This window comes from Pinus tabuliformis, chromosome 1_2, assembly GCF_031772625.1.
Source record: "Pinus tabuliformis cultivar Carrire ecotype Pingquan chromosome 1_2, CPIR1, whole genome shotgun sequence".
Classification (NCBI taxonomy): domain Eukaryota; kingdom Viridiplantae; phylum Streptophyta; class Pinopsida; order Pinales; family Pinaceae; genus Pinus; species Pinus tabuliformis.
This window is the reverse complement of record NC_142298.1, coordinates 325508681-325529875: the sequence shown is the minus strand read 5'-3', so window position 1 is coordinate 325529875 and position 21195 is coordinate 325508681.

The window sequence follows — 21195 nt, the reverse complement described above, 5'->3', positions numbered from 1 at the left end:
ATACCTTGGACCAAATACCTAGGGTCAATACCTCGGACTAGATACTTTGGACCAATACCATGGATCAAAATACCATGGACCAAATACCTTGGACCAAAACTTAGTTTTCCAAGATATACGCGCTTTTCCTTCTGTGAAAGTGCATGTGTACGTTATACGCACCTTTTGGTCTGGTAACCCGCATGTATACGCTCCTTTGTCAAGGTGAACCTGTGTATACCTCTCTTTATTCATTCTTTGTAGTCTGGTCATTAATTCTTTGCTATTGACCTGTTGCACTATGATCTGTCATCTGAGTGAGTTGCCACCAAGGACAACACCTGTATCATAATGCCAACAAATTAATCGTTTATACTTATTTTGCATCTGATGCACACATAAACCAATCTTTTCATGTCACAAATTGCGACTTAATTGACTTATTTGTAATATGGTCCACATGTCTATTTTACCACACAACATTTCTTCCTCACACAGATTGAAAACACAATTCATTTAATATTGGATAATACTAATTCAATTGACAAATTTAAAATCATTAATGCACATAGTATTCAGTAAACATCAATAACAATGTTTGTTCACTGTATTTTGGTAGCAAAAGATGGTCGATAGAAAAGCAAGATAACAAAGTAAATGTCTTGAATACTTGTTCCTTCAGTGAAAAAATGTTGAGAAGACTTGTATTTATTAGCATAATAACTTTAATTAACCAAAATAGAATGATATTTAGGATGTTTTCTTATATCGATTTCTAAAGCATGTCAAATGGAGCAATCATTAACAATAAGAACTTGATATAGTTGCTAGTATTAGTGTTGATCTAGATCTTGGGGGGCCAATATCTAGGAGACTTGAACATTGGGAGAGGAGAGAAACCATGCCATATTCAAAATAAACATTGAGTAAATAGAGAAATAACCATTCACGAAAACCATTTATTAAATGAAATAATTTTTTGACCACTACATTGTGGTGGACAAATCTATCCCTTTACAAAGTGAGGCTCAATATTTATAGCCTTTTTGAGTTACAATACCATAGGTGGATACCATGGGAAGATACCATGGGTGGATGAAATTTTCCATTCGGATCACTCCCTCCCCCTTAGGAACCAATGGTATCCATTGTTGAATATGATCCAATGAAGAGAAGGGTTTTGTGTGGTTGACCCATAACCATGGCTTTGCGGATGACCCATAGTCGTGGGTTTGTGGATGACCCAAAACAAAGTTTTGTTGAGGAAAATGGTTTTGTGTGGTTGACCCATAACCGTGGGTTTGTGGATGACCCAAAACCATGATAAATATTAGAGGATAGAGATATTATGTAATGCTTGTGGGCCAACTGCGATATTGATAATGTGTGACCTAGCTAATGGACTTCGATGAAAAGGGTTTTTTGTATTTAACCCATAACCGTGAGTTTGTGGATAACCCATAACCATGATGAACGAGGGTCTGAGGATAGACCTCAAGATAGTTTGCATGTTGATCTACCTAGTGGAAATATGGTGGCTTATCTTTGTAAATTCTCGTGATCCAATGAGATGTTTTAAAGACTTCCTCCAAGTACTCCAATTTCACATTTTTGTTTCTTATTTCAATTTCCCCGACTCAATCCCAAGTAGGCCTCCCATACTCAATACCAAGATCCCTAATTATGTAGTCGCATAATTTATAATTGGGACAATTTAGCATTGTAGGAGTTTCCCCTTTGTCAACATAATACTCTCCATTAATAAGATAATATGAAACGCTCCACCTTTAATGTGAACCATCCATAAAAAAAAGTGAATGTCATAAGCAGAATAACTAGTAACACCTCCAAACAATGAGGATGCCATAATAGTTATAATTCCAAAACCCAAATTTCCAAATCTAAATGAATTGAGATGATCTAGACCTAGAGAATGAAGAAGTTTGAGTTTCCAAAAGTTGTTGATGATGCGGGAATTCCAAATGGAAAATCCATAATAGAAGCTGAAGGTTGGGCAACATACATGCTTAGGGTTGACAATGATGAGGTTGCTACTTCAGTGTTGAAGGCAAAGGGGAGGCGGGGGAGTGAATATGCATGTGAAATAATGTCTTCTTTGGGAAGATAAAAATATTTGACTGGGTCTAATCGCCTAGAGAGCTCTCTTTTACCTTCCTTGTTGACAAACATGCCATGCCTAATAGGTGTGACTCCATTTTCTCTAGATTGTCTCACATTGAGTTAAAGGCATTGATTCAAAGGAATTCCACTAGAATTACTCCTATTTGCATGAGATCTCGCACCCTTCTTTGATGAATGTGGCCTATTGGGTCTTGGCCTTGAACCAAAATTTGTTTCTTGCTTGGTTGTTAACTGCTCATGAAGATATTTTTTATCCTTGAGCCTCCATTTATCTTCTTCTATTTCATGCCTTAACATAGTGCACTCATCTAACATCGCCAGGAGGGGTAGATTGTCATATGAGAAGGTAATCGACATTTCCTCCTAGCAAGCCTTTATTTTTGCAATAAGGGAATCCACAAGAGCTTGAATTTTGTTAACAATTACTCGAGCTCGTTCTTCACGCTTGATATTTATGTGAGAACCTCTGCTGGAACTGTACCTATTATCATCCCTGCTGTAATCTTTAATCTAACTTTCTTCTTAACAAGTCAACATCCATTTCTCCACCTTCTCCATTATTTCCTTTCTACTAAATGCCTCTGCTTTGGCTTTAGAGATTTGGTTATCCATGCTAGCTAGCGGCTTTGAAGAATCAACATTTCTAGAATCAATCAAAGCCATTAATTTCTCTTGCACAGAATTAGAATCTACTTCCATGTGGACCCGCCTATATATTTCTTCAAGATCTAATTTATTTTTAAGCACAAGCTATTTCATTTTACTAGCCTTTAGCTAATAAAATATTTCATCTTCCACAACACCCTTCAATAACAAACACATGGGATATTGATATGACTTAGACATAGTAGAAGAAAAACTAAGACTACCATTGTTCCTCCCTCCTTCGAAGTTTTACTAGTTATATGAGGACATACCTCACATATATATATGGTATAATTTCTTGTCCTTCGTTACCTTGATCATTCTCTAAAAAACCTTCTACTCTATCATTGCCTCCATTCTCTTCCATCTTTCCATAAAGATACACACATATATTCTCCAAAGGAAAAATACTATATTTGTTATTTCAAAGCTAAAATCAAAATATATATTGCCAATATAATATACCTCATAATAAGAAGTAGCTAATGCTTCTTTGTTTAATTCTTTTAGCACTTATTATAGTCATATAGAACCCAGAAAAACCTAAGGGTTACATGAATCCTTTCCCATGCAAGAAAAAATTAGAGAATCCCAAACTTCAAGAACTACTCCATCATTGAATAATTTATTACACACATTATATATATGTGTGTGTGTCTATATATATGTATATGTATATATATATATATAGATATATATATATATATATATATATATATATATATATATATATATACATATACATATATATAGACACACACACACACACACACACACACACACACACACACACACACACATATATATATATAGAGAGAGAGAGAGATCTTTAACAATGATGTCTATAAATATATGTATAGACATATATACATATATCTATAAATATAAAGATTGTCTACCCTGCGGATGGGTAGACAATCTTTCCAATCTAATAGATCTCTTGATTTAGTCGCGAACGCAAATCACTGAGTTTGACCGGGAAGTATTATGACTCCACAGCTGCGCAATCGGTGATTTCCTTTTGGCTCGGTTATATCCTACGGATTTATAGCGATTCTTTTGGATTTATAGAGTTATATCCTGAGACTCTGTGGCACTTTTCGACAGTCAGCTGGAATAGAGAAGCAGTGTTTGCCGCCAATCTCCAGGTACCTAAAAGGAATTTTTTATCATTCTATGAATAATTTTTGAGATTAGTAAATCAAAGAGTTATTGTCATTTTTGTGTTCTGGATCTCAGTCGGAATAGAGACTGTGTTTGCCGGAAATCACCATCGATCAAGACGTTTTGCATGTAAAGATTGGAGTTTGCCAATTTTGGAGTTTACAATTCAATTTGGGCAAGACCAACAATAAACGTATGCTAAGGGTTTCTTGCAGATTAAAAGGCTTACTGAGACTCTACGGCTGGGTTCTAGATCTAATCTTCTACAGCTAGATCTAGATCTAGATCTAATCTTTTGCCTTATTTCTTTGTGGTTGGGTTCTAGATCTAATCTTCTGCGGCTAGATCTAGATGTAATCTTCTGCCTTATTTCTTGGTAGCTGGGTCTCGACTCCCACACTATGTTTTTGACACTCTCTGTTGTCTCACGATGTTCGGTTATCAAAGGCAACAACCAATTTCATAGACGAACCTCCTGTTGCAGCTAGATCTAGATCTATGGCTCCCAGCTTTGCGAAAATAGTTGCTGGCTTAGTTCCGTCCGCTTCTGGAGGGCAAGCTCCTGCCCATATTATCAGTGAAGCCCCAACTCCCACTGTCTAGGTGGTCCAGGCCTCACTCAATGAGGCTTTGAAGTTTTCTGAAAGTGCCCTAATCTGCAGGTTCAATGGTTTTTTGCCGCGGCTAACAGCTCTCCACAATTGGATCTCAGAGGTATGGAACCCTGTCATTTCTGATGAAATTAATATCTACCCATATGCTAGGGGTTTCTTTATAGTAGAATTTTAAAATCCTGAAAGCAGACAATCTATTCTAGCTTCCGGCCCTTGGTTTTGGGAAAAATCAGGCCTATTCATGAAGCCATGGAACCCATCATTCGATCCCTCAACATCAGTCATAACCTCAGCACCAGTTTGGGTGAGATTGCCAAGCCTACCCTTGCATCTTTGGAATATCTCCTTGCTAAAAGCCATTGGAAATGCAATTGGGAAATTTTACACAGGTGCCCAGAAACAGAGGAATATGCCAGAACCACCTATGCACGCATCTGTGTGGAAATGGACTTCATCGCCGGATTCCCAGCTGAAATAAACCTAACAAGTAAAGACTATGCGTGGAACCAAAAACTCTATTATGAAAGTGTCCTCTTCTTATGTCGATCTTGCTTTGAGACCAGCCATCTAGCCAAAAATTGCCCAAAAGCCTCCCAGAAAAACTTTGCTAGAAAAAACCACCACAGATCTACATGGTGGGAAGGAGCACAAAAAGAACACTACACTGTCATCAAAGAAGAATACTCTAGAGAAAAATCTGAATCACAAGAAATCAGGCAAGAAAGAAACAACTCTCAAGACAAGCAGGGAGAAAGCCTCGCCCAACAACAAAAAAGTGGACTCAACAACCCCTCAAGCATCAACAATTATGAGGATTTGAATATCGTGCAAAATAAATCTTCATTTAACAGCAAAGCAGAGCTCCTAGACCAAACTTCTTCTCTGACTATCTTCAAAAGGACGAACATAATAGATCACGTAGCTAAGACACCAATGTCCCAAGAACCAGAAGAGATGAAGGAGATGCAAGATAAAGGAAGTTGGAAGACCGTAGAGAAAAAAAATGAAAGTTACAGCACCAATCTCGCCAAGAAAGACGAGGAGCCAAATAATTAAAAACTAAGAAAATTATAGGTCCGATAGACCAATTTGGTCTCAGTGGACGCTAACCATCATCATCATCATCATCATCACATATACATATACATATGTATATGTATATGTATATGTATATATATATATATATATATATATATATATATATATATATATATATATATATATATATATATATATATATATCCACTGGGACCCCCTACGTTGTTTCTTTCAGTTACTTTAATTGTAGCAAAGTTTACTATTTTTGACAAATTTTCAAGCCTTGAACTTCTGAAGCCATTTTGAGGCCCTAAACGACATTTTTTTAAGGAAAATGGGAAAACCTACAGCTTGTCACATGATTTTGTGGTCGAAAATTGTAGTCCTCGGGATAAATATTTATAACAAAGTATTGTACACGTCAAACTAAGATCATATGCCAAAGTTACGACCCTGGGAAGTTGATGTACCGGTCTACCCCAACGGGGCCCATAGAATTTTGGCGCTTCATCTCCTAGGGTTAGGTTTTTTGATGTTTATGGTTTTCCATTGTTTCTCAATAATAAATCAACTTTTGAGCCTCATTTTAGCATAGTTTAAAAGGCATGTAGCTTCCACATATATTCTTAGAGATAAGCTACCATCGCCCAAGATATTTTATTTCCATTTTGCATGTAACATTTTCTGGTACTTTGTTATTAATGAATTGAAGTTTTTTTTTCTTTGTAGCTCTTTATTTGTGTTTATATCTGTATTTAATTTTGTTCCTTCATAAATCCGGATCATATGCCTATTGTAAACTCGTATTGATGTCAATTATGATGCTTGACAAGTAACATTGACTAAGGCATGCATCAAAGGAACTAACACATGGAATCTACCCTAAATATCCTACATGAAGCTCAAGGCACTTAATCTATTGAGCTATAGTGTTTTCCCCAAGGAAAACCTTGCTGAGAAACCCTAGGAACTTCTCTACTGTTCATGGATGATATATACTATAAACTCTTTTATCTTGATTATGATGCTTAACGTGGTAGAGACGTCAAGTGAGACATGCACCTAAGGCAACTAGCACATGGAATCTAGCCTATAACATCCTACATGAAGTTCAAAGCTCTCTCTCTCTCTCTCTCTCTCTCTCTCTATATATATATATATATATATATATATATATATCTTACACCAACGAAAATTTATAACATTAAAGCCAAATAGTAGAATCTCAACGAATAACTTTTACTATATTTGACATAATAGTTTTCTATTTTAAAAAGTACCTAACCTTTAATTAGATTTAAATAGTAAAGTGTGTATATAAGCTTTTATTGTTTCTAATAACACCATTTATTTTCCTTAAAAAATGTTACTTCAACTTGTTTTAACTTAATATGTTATTAATTTTTAAAAAAGCTATATCATGGCTAAAAACAAGCATACAAACAATTTCGTTCTCTCTCCATTTATTTTCCTTAAAAAATGTTACTTCAACTTGTTTTAACTTAATATAGTTATTACTTTTTAAAAAGCTATATCATGGCTAACAACAAGCATACAAACAATTCCGTTCTCTCTCTCTCTCTCTCTCTCTCTCTCTCTCTCTCTCTCTATATATATATATATATATATATATATATATATATATATCTTACACCAACGAAAATTTATAACATTAAAGCCAAATAGTAGAATCTCAAGGAATAACTACGAAAATTTATAACATTAAAGCCAAATAGTAGAATCTCATGGAATAACTTTTACTATATTTGACATAATAGTTTTCTATTTTAAAAAGTATCTAACCTTTAATTAGATTTAAATAGTAAAGTGTGTATATAAGCTTTTATTGTTTCTAATAACACCATTTATTTTCCTTAAAAAATGTTACTTCAACTTGTTTTAACTTAATATAGTTATTACTTTTTAAAATCAAAACTAAGAAATATTATATTAAAAAAGCTATATCATGGCTAACAACAAGCATACAAACAATTCCGTTCAAGAGTTTCAAGCAAAATTACAACTCTCATGAGCCAAAAAAGAGATTTTGCAAACATCTATAAATATTACATTGCATTTGTTTCAATAGGTAAATTGCTTAATAAAAATACCTAATACTCTAGTAGCTTTAATAACATAAGGATTAATGGATTATGTGATGGTTATTGGCTTCCCCTTGACCTACACTGGAGGGAAGATAATTCAATTTTTTGATATCCATGTCATCTTTCATTTGATGCATTATCTACTCCTCCTAGTAGTTTGCATGAGAAGTGTTGATGGGAATCCTTTGGTTTGAGGTTGTAAGTGAGAATATTTGATTAGATTAACAACCAGGTTCCTTAGTATATGATACTCTATTTCCAAAACATCCATATTCCACCTTTGTTAGACCAATACATTCATAATTGTGCAGTCTACATAGCACATTAATTTTTGTTTTCGTGGACATTGGAGGTCACCAAAACCAAGGAGGTTTTATTACATTAAATAGACTCCTTATGTCTTTCAAGTGTTCTAAGAACCTCTTGGATGTCTTTGAAATCCATAATTTCTAAACCTATAACAAAAATAGTTGAAAATGAAAATCTAAAATTGCAACCAAAATTACTAAAGATAAATCTAACACATATAGAAAGTTTTGGACTCCATAGGCCTAAAGTCAAAATCAACAAGCCACTACACTTCTAGGGATTTTTAAAACCTGAATGGATTCTAATTGATCCAGGTCCGGGTGTGACAAAGGACCCTTCCAAGACCTTTTACTTTCATGATGTGTTAAATTGCATTTTTAAAAGAACATCAATGAATACATATGCATGCTGTAAAGAAGAGGAACATGACATTCATCGGCAACATAAAATAGGAAGATGTTGATAACGGAGTTCATCCAGGAGGGACTACGTCTCCAGGCCCCGGTGTAAAGATGGTGTAGGCCGCTGCATTAAGTGTTGTCAATAGTGATGTATTACATAAGAGATGATGTCGCTATCATACAAGGAAAATGCCCTCACGCAGGAGTGGCTCCAAGAGATGTTCCACTACAGGAACTCTCAGTCAAAAGACTCCTATCAATATGACATAAACTCATGCATGATGAGCATCCCGACAACATGACATAAAATGGATCTCAATGCAAACATACATGGCGACAACATGAGTATCCCATAAACATGACGACAAAGGGATCTCAAATAAAACACGACGAATCATGACAACAAGTACATCACACAAATGATTCCACATCACATCAAGCAGGAATCATGAAAACGAGTAAGAAACAGGATCCCACATCAAACATCAAACAGGGATCTGTGCAGCACAATGCATAGCAAAAGAAGTACATGAACACACTGCATATACCTCACATCCAGGGGCCATCTAAAGAAAAGGATGTCAAGCTGTTGAAGCTGGTCGCACATTGAATCTCGCGGCGTCGAATCTCATGGAAATGGTTGCTCGCACATGAATGTTGACACCTGCACTCCACTTAGAAAAGTGGCCAAAAAATAAAATGAGCTAATAGAAAATCTGAACACACCATCAGATTTGTGGCATCGAATACTACAAAATCGACTGTCAAATTTCTGAATTCTGAGAATGTGGAAATCTAGGGCTTAAGGAATCTTTTAGATTCCCCCTAGAGTTATTACAGATTCCCTCCTCTGGGTCCTCTGCAAATCTGCTGCTCATATTAGGAATCTGACTACGCCATCGGGTTCGTGTCGTCGAGAGGTGTAAGATCAACATAAAGTTTGTCCAATTTGGACACTGCAAAAAATTCATCTTCCTAGAAATTTTGCTCAGTCATGGTTCCACCTACATTAAAAATTAATTAAAAAATATTGCCTCGAATTCTATGCCCGCTCCTGGTTCCTCCATGTTGCTCCCACGCACTAGTGAAATGAAGGCTTATATACATTTCCGGGTGGATTAATCAATAAGGTTGTTTAGGTGCAATGGGAACATTAGCAGTTTGTTGAGGAGGGGTTGTGTGGTCAAACCCTGCCCCCTCCCTTTTTATACATTATGGTTTTTAAATAAAAATTGCATTGCCTTGGTTTGGGGGTCAGGTCTGCATTGGGCGGCCCACCCCTTACTCCCGCAAACTTGTATTAGGATTGGGCGTATTTTGAAAAGGCACATTAAAATGTTTTGGGGGCGCATTTATTTGAGGGGCGTTGTTGGTACCGTTTAATGAGTTAACGTGGGGGAGTGTGTGAGGGTGCTCGGGAGGTGGGCCAGCCACACCGGCCGGGCGGGTTCGAGCCCCGCCACCCTCGGCTTATGGTAAGTGTCATGGTGGCGTTTTGGGGGTGTGGGTCGGGTCCACCAGAGGTGGCCCATGCCCACCCCATTTATGTTGTTAATGTGATATATGTTGAGTGTGGTTGGATCGGCGAGGTCATGGTCATCAGTCCTTTAAAAAAAAATTGTTTAATGTAATTTGGGTCCCGGTGGGGGTGGCGGGGCTCATGGCTCGCCACCCATTTTAATATTTTTTTTAATAATAAACAAATTGGCCATTTTTGAAAATTCAAAAAATGACCGAAGGGGACAAATTAAATAGGACACAAATTCACCCAAAATCTGGCCCGGGTTGGCCGAAATTCAGTGGCGGGATTTTGTCTAAATTACAGCCTCCTTAAGCCTACCCAGTCACCAAAGTCAACCTGAAATTTGACTGCTCCTAAATTTCGCATACGGACTCGGTTTGACGAACCATCCAAACCACCGCAATCAGGACGATGAGATCTACGCTTTGGTCTTGGTTCAAAATCATTCTGATCACTCTGATTTTTGAGCTTCCATAAGCCTTCTTTGTCTTGTGTGTGTCTCTGGAGCCACCTGGATCAATCCTACCCATTGAGGAGCTTTTGGTCCTCCAAAAGCATGAAAAATAATCTACATTTTCTTTGTACCTTGTCTGCATCACAAGCATCCTGAAAAAGGTCCCGCTTCCATCTCCTTCACCTTTATGCTTTGTAACCTTAAGTGATGACCCGAACCTCTGCAACCTGTAGTACATTGTTTTGCAAATTACATGCTTGACTTTCATGACCAACTAATGACCCAAGAATCCCACACTTTCCACAAATTTATAACACATACTCGGTGGTCAAGTTTACATCAAGATGGATGCAATACCCCAACTACGAAAACAAGGCCAACATATCATTGTTGCTTAAACAAGTGATGGAAAAATCATCATCATTGTAACACATGATTTACAAAAGTAAGGCCAAACACTATTGTTCCCTTGACAAGTGATGGAAACACAACATCACTTTCAGAGTGTAAAATGAAACACAAAATAAGACTAGACATCATTGTTGCTTAACAAGTGATGGAAACATGTCATCACTTTTACATTTTAAAATGCAACAAATGATTTACAAAAGCACGAACGTGAAACACTAACATATCTAGAAACCATTTTTCACTTATCAATGTAAATGGGTCATCCCCCTGTGGTGGTTTTTCTTGTCAAACAATTGTTTCACCGAGTTCATACATCGACACTTTGTCTTTAAGGCGTTGCTCTGGATGGAGCCTCCAACAAGAGGCTCTTTGATGGCCATTTTTGTCGCAATGACTGCAGTACATCTTCTTCCTCCAGATCTGGTTAACATGTTTATTTCCCTGCTGTTGAGAGGGTCTTTCACGCCTCTTCTTTGTTTGTGCTGCTATTCTTTTCCAACACTTAGAAATGTATGGTTATGTATTCCACAAAAGGTACATGTTTTTCGATGCCATGTTTTACATTCATCATTAACAACATGATCATAATCAAAATGAACATTTGAATGTTGAGAGTGGTTATACCTTTCCTTACTGTCTCTAGTGTGATCATGGCGATGAGAGCTTGCCTCAGCTCCTTCCCTGCAATGGGCACTTCCATGGGATGATGGGGATGTGTTCCCATCATTCTCTTTCCTCGATGATTTCAACGATGTCTCGGAAGCATATTACACCTTCGATCATTCTCCTTTGGTGTATCTCAAGCCTATAAATTGAGGTCTCTGCACAACCTCCAATGGTTGAGTTATGCCTTGGTTATTAACACCAAGTTGTTCTTCCTCCTCATGCCTCGTCCTTGTAAGGAGCCTCATGTTTGTCTCTGTAATTTGGATCTCCAAATCTCCAACAAAAAGCATACTATGTGAAGATGAAATCGAAAGGAAAGCAACATATTTTACCTCCTCTGTCGATTTGGAAAGATCTGATGAGGGCCTTTCATCATCTGTTGTTGGTTGCCTAGCTGTCTCGGCACATTCCACAACTTCTTTTCTGACATACCCAAGTCCTATCAGATGGGGTAATTCTTCTAATTTGATGGGGTTGACAATGCCTTGGCCATTAAAGCCCAAGACATTTCCATCATACCCCATTCTCTTCAACATTTTGGAGCCAATTCCTGTGGTATGATTTTCAAAAATAGCGAAATCATCATCAAGAAACATACATGAATCCAGAGAATTACTTTTTACCTCACATCGGTCACGCTGCAGCTTTTCCAAGGCCTCATCCTTTGCTTGTAGCTGTCGTAGCAAACTATGTTTTTCCTCTTTCTCTTCATGTAGACGCATCTTCAATTCAACATTATTTGTTTGAAGACTTTGGTTGTTTTGCTTCAGTTCTTCCAGGGCCTCTTCGATGGCTTACAATTGAAGCTGCAATCGCTCCTTTTCCTCTGTCTCTTTATGTAGAGTTTCATACATTATTTCCACACTTTTGGAAATGTTGAGCATGGTCTCGTACATCACTTTTTCATCCTCTATCGTTGCATGTTCTGTTGTTCACGCTTGCAATTCACATCCATGCAAAGATCGCTCCAATACCACTTGATCCAGGTCCGAGTGTGACAAAGGACCCTTCCAAGACCTTTATTTTTCGTGATGTGTTAAATTGCATTTTTAAAAGAACATAAATGAATACATCTGCATGATTTAAAGAAGAGGAACATGACATTCATCAACAACATAAAATAGGAAGACGTTGATAACAGAGTTCATCCAGGAGGGACTATGTCTCTAGGCCATGGTGTCAAGATGGTGTAGGCCGCTGCATTAAGTGTTGTCCATAGTGATGTTGTACGTAAGAGATGATGTCGCTCAAGGAAAATGCCCTCATGCAGGAGTGGCTCCAAGAGAAGTTCCACTACAGGAACTCTCAGTCAAAAGACTCCTATCAGTATGACATAAACTCATGCATGATGAGCATCCCACCAACATGACATAAAAGGGATCTCAATGAAAACGTACATGGAAACAACATGAGTATCCCATCAACATGACGACAAAGGGATCTCAAATAAAACATGATGAATCATGACAACAAGTACATCACAAAGATGATTCCACATCACATCAAGTAGGAATCATGAAAACGAGTAAGAAACAGGATCCCACATAAAAAATCAAACAGGGATCTGTGCAGCACAATAAATAGCAAAAGAAGTACATGAACGCACTGCATATACCTCATATCTAGGGGCCATCTGAAGAAAAGGATGTCAAGCTGTTGAAGTTGGTTGCACGTCGAATCTCGCGACGTTGAATCTCATGGAAATGGCTGCTCGCACATGAATGCTGACACTTGCACTCCACTTAGAAAAGTGGCCGAAAAATAAAATGAGAAAATATAAAATCTGAACACGCCATCAGATTTGTGGCATCGAATAGTGCAAAATCGACAGTCAAATTTATGAATTCTAAGAAAGTGGAAATCTAGAGCTTAAGGAATCTTTTATATTCCCCTAGATTCCTTAAAGGTTCCCTCCTCCGGGTCCTCTGCAAATCTACTGCTCAGATCAGGAAACTGTTTGCGCCATCAGGTTCGGTGTCGCCAAGAGGTGTAGGATCGACATAAAGTTTGTCCAATTTGGACACTGCAAAAATTTCACCGTCCTGGAAATTTTGCTCATGGTTCCACCTGCATTAAAAATTAATTAAAAAATATTGCCTCAAATTCCATGCCCTCTCCTGGTTCCTCCATGCTGCTCCCACACACTGGTGAAATGAAGGCTTATATACATTTTCGGGCAGATTAATCAATAAGGTTGTTTTGGTGCAATGGTAACATTAGCAGTTTGTTGAGGAGGGGTCGGGTGGTCAAACCCCGCCCCTCCCTTTTTTATACATTATGGTTTTTAAATCAAAACCGCATTGCCTTGGTTTGGGGGGTTGGGTCTGCATTAGGTGGCCCGCCTCATACTCCTGTAGACTTGTATTAGGATTGGGCGTATTTTGAAAAGGCGCATTAAAATGTTTTGGGGGCGCATTTATTTGAGGGGTGTTGTTGGTACCGTTTGATGAGTCAACGTGGGGGAGTGTGTGAGGATGCCCGGGATGCAGGCCGACCGCACCCGCCAGGTGGGTTCGAGCCCCACCACCCTCGGTTTATGGTAAGTGTCATGGTGGTGTTTTAGGGTTGTGGGCCGGGTCCACCGGAGGTGGCCCGTGACCACCCCATTTATGTTGTTAATGTGATATATGTGGAGTGTGGTTGGACCAGCAAGGTCATGGTTGTCAGTCCTTTAAAAAAAAAATTAATGTAATTTGGGTCTCAGTGGGCGTGGCCGGGGGTCATGGCCCACCACCCATTTTAATATATTTTTTTGTTATAAAAAAACAAATTGGCTATTTTTAAAAATTCAAAAAATGACGGAAGGGGACAAATTAAGTAGGCCACAAATTCACCCAGAATCTAGCCCAGGTTGGCCAGAATCCGGTGGTCGGATTTTGTCAAATTGCGGCCTCCTTAAGCCTGCCCAGTCACCAAATTCAACCTAAACTTTGACTGCTCCTAACTTTCGCATACAGACTCGGTTTGATGAACCATCCATACCAACACGATCAGGACGACGAGATCTACGCTTTCGTCCTAGTTCGAAATCATTCTGATCACTTTTATTTTCGAGCTTCCATAAGCGCTCTTTGTCATGTGTGTGTCTCTAGAGCCACCTGGATCACTAATAGACCCAATACAAAGCGTAACTAGGATGAGATATGCCAAACACTTAAAATATTGCACGACATAAGAGAGCCTATTTTATAATGAGATATAGAGATCCAAAGGAGTCGACACAATAAAGCGAGATAAGAAGAGGGAAATACTGCATGAAAACCTTTTTTTGATCCAAAACCAAAACCCAAAAACAAGTTCTAGTTTTTGAAATCTGCATGTGATCCAACAATCAAATTACTCTTGAAATTATGCATTAAAAACACCTAAAAGCTATGATCCATGAACCAATTACCCAATACACCACCCAAAGAACAAAGGAATCTCTTATCAGGTGTGTTCAATTTTGATTGAGCATCCTATATTTGCGCCAAAATCTAACCCATGTCTACACCTTTATCCCACCTCACTAACAATAAGCCATAAAGAAGGATGCAAAAGACAAGATGATGATTAACTCTCTCACACAGTGATCCATGAACCAATTACCCAATACACCACCCAAAGAACAAAGGAATCTCTTATCAGGTGTGTTCAATTTTGATAGAGCACCCTATATTTGCGCCCAATTCTAACCCATGTCTACACCTTTATCCCACCTCACTAACAATAAGCCATAAAGAAGGACGCAAAAGACAAGATGATGATTAACTCTGTCACACAGTGGAAACAGGGTCGCATCCTTGCATATCCTCTCCTCACACTTGAAAATTAATGTGAGATATGTTGGAACATATGTTGTTTAATAAAGAAGTGACTTGGCTTAAATTCAAATAACTTGAAAACGTATATATGTAACGAAGAAAATTCCCCTCCTTTTTTTCCATCTATCCTTACTTGAGGGAGGTGGCTTTATTGGCTAAAAAATAAACTTGAGAGTTATTATCTCTCAAAACTTGATAGAATGATACCCTACTCATAGAGTTAACTTCCTTTTTTGATTTGTGTTACGACTGAGTCTATTTTATTACCTATTTGAGTTAAATTCATAACCATCAATTTGATTATGACACTTGAGTCTTTGATGGCGATCAAAGATTTTATGTTGGAATCCTATGCAAGGGGGAGACCTTGATGTAGAGCATGGCTTCGGCTTAGTTATTTGTGGATATTCCTATTTCCTAGGAAACAAATATTTTTTTTTCCCTTAGGATCTAGTATAATCTTCGATGAGCCCTTGAATTCTCACCATTTTTTCCCATCTTATCATTATCCCTCATGACCTATGGCCTTCTTAATTCCATTTTTTGATCCATACAATATCTTGTTTCCAAGGTTGGACTCATGAAGACTTCTAAGGTATTCTTGGATTGGTTTTTAAGTATTTTTCTTGTTTACAATATAATAATTTAGGGGAAATATAGGAAGTTGGTTTTGAATTTAGTAGAACTAGTTTCATATTAATTGTGCTAAATAAGTATTATAAGGGTTTTTTCAATTATATTCTTTAGAATACAACTATTACTAGTAGCACATATGTTGTTATCTTCAAATGTATGACGACAAACCCGTTATTGTGTGTCCCACTCAATTGATCAATCATGAAACCTCTTAGTTATGAAATTAGTTTATGTTGCATAATACTCATCGAACAAATATTCTATTGAAGTCATGATACCAAAGAAAAATAAAAGGAGGTCTAAATGTATCCAAAACAAAGTATTTGCTATAGTAGAATGGAACATAGAGGGAACCTATAGCATAACATATTCAAGACCTATTATTCACAAGCATAATGAATACACTTAACTAGTCCATATATGAATTTGGGAAGCCATTTGAATATCTAGTTTATTGTGTTCTTGATCCTCTAGTATTGGGCTACAACCACCTTTTGAAATAAATATGGATCACTTGGACACAAGGTGTTTAGAAAGAAAGTACACACTGATAACTACCTTCATGCAGAATTTCACCATCACCCAACTCAAAACACAGGGGTGCTCAAAACCCTCTTCACTAGAGCATTAAGAATATCTAATGCCAATCATGTTGAAGAAGAAATTGAGTATTTAAGAAAGGTATTTTCAAGCATTGGGTATAAAAATAAAGACATCATTAAGACCATCAAAAGAGCTAGAACCAAAAATCGAGTAAGTCCCCCTGTAACAAACTCACAAGCTTCTAATAATAAGGCCTATCTACCTTTCATTCAAGAAGTCACTGATAAACTTGCCAAGGTTCTCAGAAAGAAAGGTATCAAAACCTCTTTTAAACCATTAACTACCATAAGACGTGAGATGAGATCAGTTAAAGATAGTCTAGATCACCTCCAACAAAAAGGTGTTTACAAAGTCATGTGTTCATGTGGGAATTGTTACATTGGAGAGATAGGAAGGTCCTTTAAAATAAGGCTCAAAGAGCATGGTGCTAACATAAAAAATAACAGAACTAGGTCTTCTGCACTTACAGAACACTCAGCTAAGACATGTCACCACATATGCCTTGAAGACTCTAAAATAATCGCTAAAGAGAAGCATCAGTATAAATGAAAAATTCGGGAAGCTCTTGAAATTATAAAGCATCCTCACAATCTTAATAGAGATGGGGGTTTGGAAGTAAGCAAAAGTTGGATTCTTGTACTCACTCAATACACTAGAGCTCTCTTTTTTTACTAAAGCAAGAGACGGTCCTTCTATTAACTTAGGTAAAAAATGATTTACACAGGTTACAATAGACACACAAAGGCGCAAACTCCCACAAAGGGAGAGGGAAGAGACCCAAAGTACCCATAAAATCCTCCAAAAGTCAAACAGAAACAATGCCTAGACTGCCCTAGAACTGTAAGCGGGCTAGTGGAACCAAAGTCCGCGCCTCAAAACTCACCGTTGATCTATCTCCTTCCTATCTGGCAGTCAAAAAACAAACACGCGTAGAAAAACCCTTAAGCTGCTCGATCAACACTGACCATTGATATTTTCAACCTAATCCAACAGCTGGTGTCCATATCGTGCGGCTTAAAAGCCCGTTGAATACCACGCGATGAAGGCGTCCTCCGCCATGTGTTGCTTCTTGAGTGGAATCGCTGGCTTTTCAGAAAAACCGTCTTTGGTTTGGATGGCACCTGATGAAGGTGGTAAACCCTTAGTAATTTTATCCTTTCGGGCCCACCAACTTGCACGCCAAAAGGTGGCCGTATATCTTCTCTCTCTGGATCTAACGGCCACAGTCCAAATCGGACTGCACATCCGCTCGCGGATTACCCAGTGATGAAGGTGGTAATCACTTTTCTCCCACCACCACGTGTCGCATGCTAAAATTCATCGCTTTTCCTCCGAGAAAACCACTCACAGGTCAGAGGGCACCCGATGCAAGTGGTAAATATCGAGCAATTTTTGACCCCGGTTTTCTTTTCCTTTGACCTCCAACGCATTGCACAAGGAAGACATATCCGGAAGGGGGGCCTCCTAAATGGAATGCCTTATGCATGGTGTTGTTTCTCTAAGGCGATCGTCTTGGTAGCATATTCTTTCATCTTTTCTCCTGTCACGATTTCTGCCTTTGTTCCTACTTGTAGAGGCACCCTTGGAGAACTGACAGTGCATATCCTCAGATAAACTTTTTGATGTGAACTTAATCTTCGTTGACATGAAGTAAAATTATGTCTCTTGATCTGTTTTGGTGCTGTTGTCTGTTGGTGAGGGCTCGAGATGAGCATTCCTTCTTCAACCTGTCATCCATTACCTCCTCCCACCAGCAGCACAAGTCGATATGCTTGTTTTGAACCCCCTCATTGGCAAGCCAGTCTGCGACTTTGTTGGCTTCTCTGTGGACATGCACCAACCTAAGAGTTCTTATTACTCTTAGGTGTGATTGGATTCTTTGGTAGACTTGCAGAAGCAGCCATTGTCTTGAGATTTTCTTTGGTGTTGCACCAGCATTTATCCTCTTCACCGAATTAATGACTAATTATGAGTCAGCCTCAATGATGACATTATGTATGTTAAACTTGAGCAGTGTTTCCAAGCATAATTCCATAGCCATGAGCTTAGCCATATTTTTGGTTGCTCTGTCTAGATAACTGTGGAAGATTACCTGTATGTTTCCTTCCTCATCCCTCATGACCCCTCCATACCCTGCTTCTCCCGGATTTCCTTTTGAGGCGCCATCTATGTTAAATTTTACAAAACCTTGTGAAGGAGGTTGCCAGAAAGCCTTTTATGTTGAGGTATTCTTGTTGATCTGTATAGAACCCCATGGGAGATTAACCTTAAGCTCTAACTTCTCTAGGATTCTAGCCTCTCTTTGTCCTATGGGTTTTCCAGTAGCGACACCTCCGAGGATATGAACAATCTCTTTGAGTTGCTTAAGGATTAGCTTTAGGATGTTGTTCATCGGGCTTGCCTTACCCTTGAAAATCCTATTGTTGTGCTTCTTCCAAACATTCCAGATTAAGAACCCTGGGGTCAACACCCAAGCAGAGTTTAAAATCTCATTATCCGAAGAAGTTTTCCGCCAGTTTTTCAGTGTAGCAATGATGTCATTTACGTCTCTATCTGTCTGCTCAAAGACATCTCCAACCCAGTTCCAAAGTGTTGTAGTGAATGAGCATCTATTCAGGATATGATTAGTGGTTTCTTCCTGATGTCCACACAGGTGACATCTTGAGGGGCCAACAAAGCCTCTTTTCCTTAGGTTATCCCATGTCAGAATCTTGTCCTGTTGAACCAGCCACTTGAATAGTTTGACTTTCATCCAATGAGGATGATTCCAGAGTTCTTTACACATCTTATCAGTGTTTGAAAAATTAAGCCCTGTGTCTATCCTTTTGGCCTCTTTAAGGGTGAAGAGACCTGCCTTGTTCTTTCCCCATCTTAATTGATCGTCCAAGGTTGAGCTTAAGATTTGTCTATTTTCCAAAAGACCATTAAGGGCTATAGCTTGAGTATTCAACATGCCCATTTCCCTGTAATCAAGAAGTTTCCATGTTCACCATTTACCATTATTCCTTGATTGATCCCATTAGTCACTTACCCTCCTTAATCCTTTGTTGATGGTATCTATGTGAATGTCTGCTAATTTTTCACTGTGGAGATTGTCCTCCTGCTGCCAATTATCCTCCCAAAACCAGGCCAGATTTCCATTTTTGATCTCCTAGAAACTATGATTTTGGACTAGAGCCCTGTTCTCCCATGCCCTATTCCAAATTGGTGAACCTTTCACTTGTCCTATCATTCTTATGAGGTTCTTCTCCTACCAATCCCTAGCATACTTTTGCTTCCATAGTTTTTCCCAGGGGGCTTGTATTTCTTTTAGCCATCTCCACCAGAATTTGGCTCCTAGAACTCTGTTAAGAATTCCAAGGTCATGAAGACCCAAGCCACCATGGGACTTAGGTTTTCATACCGTGTCCCATGCCACTAGTGCCCATTTCTTCTTTTCTTCACCTTTCCCCCAGAGAAAGTCTCTCTGAATGTTTCTTAATCTAATAATTACACCAGCTGGTGTCGGAATGGCTGAAAGCATATATATAGGGATGGATTGGAGGATAGCCTTAGTTAGAATCAGCCTCCCTGCTAGATTTAGGGCTCTATTTGTCCATTTGTTGATCTTATCTCTTAGCTTATTTAGAACAGGCTCCCAGATTTCCTTGTGTAACGGTTTGTCAGTGAGGGGAACTCCCAGGTACTTTGAGGGCAATGACTCTCTTTGAAAGCCCAAAATTCTAGAAAGATTTCTTTGAATCGAAATGTCTGTATTGAAAAAGAAAATCTTTGATTTAGTAAGACTTACCTCTGTGCCTGCAGCCATAGCAAACTCACTCAGAATCTGCTTAAATGCTTTGGCTTCCTTGACTGTGGGTGTGCCTTGAAGCATAGTATCATCTACAAATTGTTGATGAGTCACTGTGTCCCCACCTTGAGTGAGTCTCAGACCCTGAATTCTCCCTTCCTCCTTAGCAGCACTGATTTCCCTCCCTAACCCTTCCATCATTAGAATAAAAAGGAACGGAGAAAGAGGATCACCTTGCCTGAGACCTCTGGTAGGCTTGAAGGTTTTGGAGGGAGAGCCGTTGAGAAGAATTGAACAGTTGGCAGTGGTAACTAGCACCATGACCCACTTAATCCAATTGTAATCAAAGCCATAGGCTTTTAGAACTACTCTTATGTATGACCAGCTAAGTTTATCATAGGCCTTTGCTATATCCAGCTGAATTATCATACCTGCCTGTTTATTGGTAATGAGTGAATGAACCACTTCATGTGCTTGAATTATGTTATTAAGAATTTGTCTTCCTTCCACATATCTCGTTTGCTCCTCTGACACTAGGGAAGGGAGGAGAGGTTTGAGACGGTTGGCAATTACTTTGGATATTATTTTGTACACCACATTGCATAATGCTATAGGTCTGAATCTGTCTGGAGAGGTGGCCTTTTCCTGTTTGGGGATTAAGGCTATGAAAGATTCATTGAGCACCTTCAAGACTGTTTTAAATCTTTGAGAGTCTTCCACTACCTCCAAAATATCTTGTTTTACTATCCTCCAACATGTTTTGAAAAAGTCCACATTGAAGCCATCCGGGCCTGGTGCTTTCCCGTTGTGCATCTCTGTAATGACTTCCTCAATCTCTTCCTCTGTTACTGGTCTGTTGAGATTGTAATTGTCTTCTCTAGATACCAATTTAGGTATGTACTGAGTAAATCTT